General features: G+C 35.9%; 1 non-coding gene across 1 annotated transcript; it reads right to left on the bottom strand.

Annotated features, from left to right (window-relative positions):
- Positions 1–6,282: 6,282 nt before the first annotated feature.
- Positions 6,283–6,388, bottom strand: LOC121204029 (small nucleolar RNA R71). The gene has a single exon (XR_005898957.1). It is a non-coding gene; the product is annotated as a small nucleolar RNA R71 (small nucleolar RNA).
- Between the last annotated feature and the right edge of the window lie 817 nt (positions 6,389–7,205).

Raw genomic sequence — 7,205 nt, 5'->3', positions numbered from 1 at the left:
CACAAAAAAGGTATATTGCTATACATGCCATACTTAAATTTACAAGCCATTACCAAAAGTCTTCCGGATAGTGTGACTGAGCCTTCGACCTATCCCGACCCCTGAGCTGGCTTGTCCAAAACTACAATGAGTAAGAAGGAGGGAGTAAGCATAAATGCTTAGTAAGTTCATATGCAAATAATAAGTAACATAACAAACAGTCATACCAATCAACATTAGCATGTATCACTAAAACACATATCACATTTTTAATCATTTTTCATCATCTTATTACCTTATCGTGGTTGTATCAATACTCAACCCGAGGGTTAAATACATACCTGTCCAAAATATCCATTTCACATCACTTACCAATACGTCTCTTTACATCTCGAATATTCCTCCATTTGAGTAGAACTTTACCCGTTGAACACATCGGAATATAATTCGGATACATGGATAACTTGCACATAAGTGCCATATATGCAATCAAGCAATCATGTAACCCGCCCATAAGCGAACTCGGACTCAACTCAACGAGCTCGGGCGTTCGCATCCATAAGTGAACTCGGACTCAACTCAACGAGTTCAGATGCCTAGTTACATCTCACGAACTCGGACTCAACTCAACGAGTTCGGACATTCGCATCCATAAGTGAACTCGGACTCAACTCAACGAGTTCGGATGCTCAACCATCCTAGTGACATGTCACTTGTATCCTAATCTATTCCTAAGGTTCAAACGGGCTTTTTCCTCGAACACTTATCCTTGCCGTCTTCCGTAGAATGCCGAAATCAATACTCGGTAACAATTATATTTAACAAGTAGTTCACATAATTTACATATTATTTGAAATTAACCACAAAGCATACATTTCATAATAAAATTCAGCATAACATATAATTAACATCAATAACTTAAAAATAACCATTATGCTACATTATTTACACATGAACTTACCTTGGTACCAAAATACAAAGATTTTGCAATTTAGTCCACAATCTTTTCTTTTCCTCGATTGAGGTCGATTCCACGTCTTTCTTGATCTAAAATAACACATTTAGGTTATTTAATACACACATTATCAAATTAATCCTTAACTCAAATTTTGGCAAAATTACAATTTTACCCCTAAACTTTTGCATATTTACATTTTTGCCCCTAGGCTCGGGATTAAACTTTATTCCTTATTCTTATGTTTTACAACATGCTGATCACTTTTCTCTTCTATGGAAACATCAAATTCTCACTCTAACATGTACTTGTGACTATTAGGTATTTTTACCGATTAAGCCCTTTTACTCGTTTTTGCTTAAAATCGAGTAGTACAAGTTGTCTAACATAATTTAAAACTTCATAATCTATCATAAAACATCAAAATACACAAATTTCACCTATGGGTATTTTTCCAAATATAAACCCTAGGTTAAATTATTGCTAACATAAGCTTTATCGAGTTATCGGGATCTCAAAAACGTAAAAATCATTAAAAACGGGGCTTGGAATCACTTACTATGGAGCTTGGAAGCTTGAAACAAACCCTAGCTATGGAGGACCCTTGAAATTTCGGCCTAATGAAGAAGATGGACAAAAATTGGCTTTTAATTTTGTTTTTAATTCATTTTAATAACTAAATGACCAAAATACCCTTACTACTAAACTTTCCAAAAATTCCTTCCATGTCCTAATTTTGTCCATGAACTTAAAATTGGTCAAATTGCTATTTAAGACCTCCTCATTAATATTCCAAAACAATTTCATACTAAAAACTTCTAGAATGCAAGTTTTGCAACTTATTCGATTTAGTCCGTACTTTCAATTTAAGCACTTTAGGCATAGAATTTCATCACGAAATTTTCACACAATCATGCAATCATATCATAAACCTCAAAATAATAATAAAATAATTATTTCTATCTCAGATTTATGGTCACGAAACCACTATTCCGATTAGGCCCTAATTCGAGATATTACAAGTAGGCATACCCTTCTTGGCTGATCCCTTTCGCTTGGTGGCGTGCTCTTTTGGGGTGGGTGTCAGCTAAGAGTGTTGGAGCACGGATTAACTGCAGTCTCCTAACAGGTGTGTATTTCTCATTACTCTAGCAATAGGACGGCTATTTCGGGCCGCGATGGGCTAAAATGGGCCATGTGGTCCCAATAGGTCCGTAGGCCCAAGTAGATAGTTGTAGAATTACTAAAATACCCCTGTTGGGTAGGACTACCGATTTACCCCTGGAGGGTAAAATGACTATTTTGCCCCTCGTGAGTAAATGACTAACTTGTGTGATGATTGGGTTAGTTGACGTGGATTTATGTTAGTTATCATTAATTTGTAAGTCTAATGTGTTAGTGATCAACTGTAGGATTATCGCGTGGGAGATATCGTCATCAATCGTCATCAACCAGGTGTGTAAGCGACACCCTCCCTTAGACTGAATCGGTAAAAGCCGAAATACCAAAACGTTGGTATTTTGTGAACTCGCGAGCGTGCAAGCGCTCGTGAGATAGTTGTTAATGAATATGGTGCATTTGGATGATTAGAGTGCAGAGTGTGCATTTTTGTGCACAACGGTATTTTTGGGCTTAATGGGCCGAAAACGGGCCAATGGGCCAACGGGCCCACTTTGGTAAAAAGACGAGGTAAGTACTTCTGATTACTTGGTAAACGTTAGAATGAGCATGAAACCTTAGCAATAGGTAATAATTACTGAAATACCCTTATGCATACAAAATTATGATTTTACCCCTAGGGTTATTTTTTTCTGAAAAGCATGATGTTCTGTTTCTGTATACGTATGCCATGACATATTATTTCTGTTGCATGGGAGATGGGTTTATATTGATGGAGGAAGCGTTCTGTCAGCCTCGCTGTAATCTGGTGGCCTTGCCACATATATCTGTTCTGGTGACTTCGTCACAATATCTGGCAGCCTCGCTGCAATCTGGTGGCTTCGCCACACATATATATGTATCTGTTCTGGTGGCCTAGCCACAATATCTGTATCTGGTGACTTCGTCACAATATCTGGCAGCTTCGCTGCAATTTCTGTGGTGTGTAACAGTTGGGTGGGTCGAGTAGTTTCCCCACATGGTGTAAGGCTGGTACGGGGGTGTTGTGGATGGCTCTGGGTTGGGATTTCTGCATTCATGATATATTTGTTCTGTATCTGCTATGGGCCTATGGGTTTCATTCTGATTTCTATACTAGGCCAAGGCCCAGATAAGTCTGACTCTGAGGTTTGATCTGTTTTGGGCTATGGTTGGGTTATGTTACGCACTGAGTTTACCGAACTCACCCTTTATTTTCATCTCTGCAGGAAACCCCCAACCATAGTGGGCTTGGAGCTGTGAGGGATTCAGAGTGGCCACATCATCTGCAAAATTGGTTTTTTGAAGTTAGTTTATTTTTATTATTTTTATATTCTGATTTAATTTTGGGTTTTAAGTTGTAATAAGGCCGCTATTTAAATTTATTTTTCCGCTATGGTTTTATTTTCTGATTATATTTATACTATGACGAAACTGCTAGTGTTAGGCTGCGCGGGTTTTCAAAATTAATGAACGTTTTCAAGACTTAACAAGCACAACAAATGGATAGCCTAAAGATTGATAAACCGGCTTTTCATTCAATCGTTGTTTTTACAAATACCACCTCAATCACTTAAACCAATGAATGCATACTAGGTCGTAAGTCCATGTGACACGTCAGATCTGGCCATAATGTATGGGCCGGGTTTGGGGTGTTACACATGCCATACTTCAATATATACATTTTCAAAAATACCAAAATAAGGTTCGATAGTGTGGTGATGATCCTTGACGATCCCCGAGCTCACAGTAGCTTTGATATCTATAAAACAATGCAAACAAACACAAGTAAGCTTTTAAAAGCTTAGTAAGCCATATACAAATAAACATATCATTTAAAGCATATAAACATCATCAAATTACTTATACTTTGGAGCCAAATACCAACACAAACCTCATATTCATATACTTGGATCATAGATCATCATTTGCACATATACTTACCTTTCATTTTCAAATATAGTACAAAATTCAAACGTACTTGAATCAGATATATATTCACTTATTCATTCATTTTCTCAGAATGCCCGTTGAACCGTTTGAAAATGTAAGGATACGCGGATTGCTCCGAGAACATATACAATGCCAACGTCCCAGACGTGGTCTTACATGTAATCAAACATCGTTGCCACTGTCCCAGACAGGGTCTTACACGAAATCAGATACGATGCTGAAGTCCCAGACATGGTCTTACACGTAAAACATAAGTCGACGCCAACGTCCCAGATGTGGTCTTACACAAAATCACATAACGAAATCCTATTTCATGACATATGTATCCTAACTATTCCTAGGGTTCGTATGGGGCTTTTCAGATGTTGGAACTTTTTTGATACTTTCTCGAATAGCACATATTAAGCTTGAATATTCATTCCGCACAAATTCAATATCATATGAACAATAATAATTCAATTCAAACATGTTTATTGTATATTGACTTACCTCGTACAGATTCGGATGGATGGAATCGGTTACTCGACAACTTTCGACTTTCTCTAATCTAATTCCGTTTTATTTAATTCTTGACCTATATAAATTCAAATTTAACTTATTCAATCATAAATTCATTCAAAACAATCCATAAACACATATTTAGGGTAATTTGCAAAGTAGCCCTCACATTTTTACATTTTGACATTCTAGTCCCTAATTCACAAAATCATAAAATACATATAATTTGCATATACTCATGCTTGGCCAAATATTTATAGCACTCATACAAGTCCACACATTTCATTTATTTCACATTTTAGTCCTTCAATTTACAAATTTCACAATTTAGCCCATTTTACTCAAAATTATCAAAAATTGAAAGACAAAACATATAAACCCAACATCAAACTTTCATATTTCATCAATTAACAACATAAAGCTCATGAATTCATCTATGACACATTTCAAAATCATCATCAAAATAAAAAATTGAGGCATGGGCTTGATAGTATACGAAGCAATGATTACAAAAACGTAGAAATTATCAAAAACCAAACAAAATCCATACCTTAATCAAGGAATTCAATGGCCGACTAGGAAGCTTTTTCTCTTTTATTTTAATTATATTTTCGGCAAGATGAACATGAAATGGCCAAATTTCATGTTTTATTTACTTAATATTAACTTAATTAAACAAATTCCAATTTTGCACTTAATGAAATAATAATAAAAACTTATAATGGTTGTCCATAAAATTCAATTAACCATGTTAATGATCCAATTGCAACATAAGGACCTTTCAATTATAAAGACATTTTAAATAAGCACTTTTAACAAACAGCAAGCAACTTTTACATTTTACGCGATTAGGTCTTTTTTTTTTCAAAACTAAGCATACAAACATTCAAATTTTCATATGGAACTTTCACACATGCTCATTCACATATCATAAATGCGGAATATAATATTTAAATATTTTTATAACACGGATATGTGGTCCCGAAACCACTATTTCGACTAGGGTCTAAACCGGACTGTTATATTAGCGCTGTTGCCGGGGACTGTTGCCTTAATCATTTTTTTGTGAAATTGTTCTTTGGAATTTGATTTGATTTGATTTTTATTTCCAGCTTTACTAAATAATTCTTTAATTGTTTTTCGCTTTCCCTTTATTAATTTATTATTTATTGTTTAGTTTTCTATGATTTTTTTTCATGTCGTCATGAGCATAGATCAAATTATCGATTTACTCCCTGTAGACCTTGAAATTGAGTGAGCATTTAGACAAAGAAAAAAAGAAAAATTAGCCTAAAGACAAGCCGCAGAAATGGACCTTGAGAATCAAAATGATGATCAAGGGAATAAAGCCACTAATGCTGAAAATCCAATCCTTAATGCTGATGATAGTGACCAACCCATAAGACAGTATGTCATGCCACTTTTTAACGAACTAAATCTGGGAATTAGGAGTTCGAAGATTGAGGCACCACAATTGGAATTGAAGCCTGTGATGTTTTAGATACTTCAAATAATAGGCCATTTCAATGGAATGCCCACAAAAGATCCACGTCTTCACCTTTGATTGTTTATAGAGATGAGCAATTCCTTCAAAATAGCCAGTGTAACTGAAGACGCATTGAGGTTGAAGATGTTTCCATACTCGTTGTGAGATTGAGCACGAGTATGGCTTCATTCATTGCCATCCAACTCAATTTCTACTTGGCAAGAATTAGCTAAATGCTTTTTGGTGAAGTATTTCCCACCTAGCAAAAATGTTGAGTTGCGGAATGAGATCACCACGTTTTAAAAATTAGATGATGAGTCCTTATATGAGGCGTGGGAAAGATTCAAAGAGTTACTACGTAGATGCCCTCATCACGGGATTCCACATTATATCCAGTTGGAGACATTCTCTAATGGTCTCAATGCACACATGAGGTTGGTGGTAGATGCTTCTGTTAATGGATATCTCTTGTCGAAGTTTTATAATGAGGCTTACGAAATCATTGAGAGAATAGCTAGTAATAATTACCAGTGGCCGACAAATCAAGCAACTTCAGAAAGACGAGTAGTCACAGTGCATGAAGTAGACGCCCTAACTTCACTCTCAGCTCAGGTATCTTCTATCTCTTCAATGTTGAAACAATTCACTACTAACAGTTTAAATCATGTTGTAGTTCAGCCACCAATCCACTACCAAGGAGGTGGACCGAATAACACTTACATGCAACATAGATCAAATCAACCTCTTGGTTTCAGTCAACAAGTTCAAACCCAACTGCAAGTTGAACCTTCAAATAATTTGGAGAATTTTTTGAAGGCATACATTACTAAAACTGATGCCTTGATTCAAGGCCAAGCAACAACATTGGAGAATCTAGAAAATGAAGTGGGATAATTAGCTGATGAGTTTAGAAATGAACCCCTAGGTGCTGTACCAAACAACATAGAAAATCCTTTATCAGTCGAGTCTTCTAATATTGAGAACTTATTAAGAGCATACATGGTTAAGAATGATGCAACTTTGAGAAATTTGGAGAACCAAATAGGGCATCTAGCCAACGAACTTCGAAATAAACCACACGGAGCTTTGCCCAGTTACATGGAGAACCTAAGAAAATCGAGCAAGAAGAATTGCAAAGCGTTCAATTTATGAAGTGGAAGAACTTTTGAACCTAATAAGGTTGAGGTTAAAGATAAA

Source organism: Gossypium hirsutum, chromosome A07 (assembly GCF_007990345.1).
Source record: "Gossypium hirsutum isolate 1008001.06 chromosome A07, Gossypium_hirsutum_v2.1, whole genome shotgun sequence".
Classification (NCBI taxonomy): domain Eukaryota; kingdom Viridiplantae; phylum Streptophyta; class Magnoliopsida; order Malvales; family Malvaceae; genus Gossypium; species Gossypium hirsutum.
The sequence above is the reverse complement of the archived record's forward strand: the minus strand, read 5'-3'. Positions and strand labels throughout refer to the sequence as shown.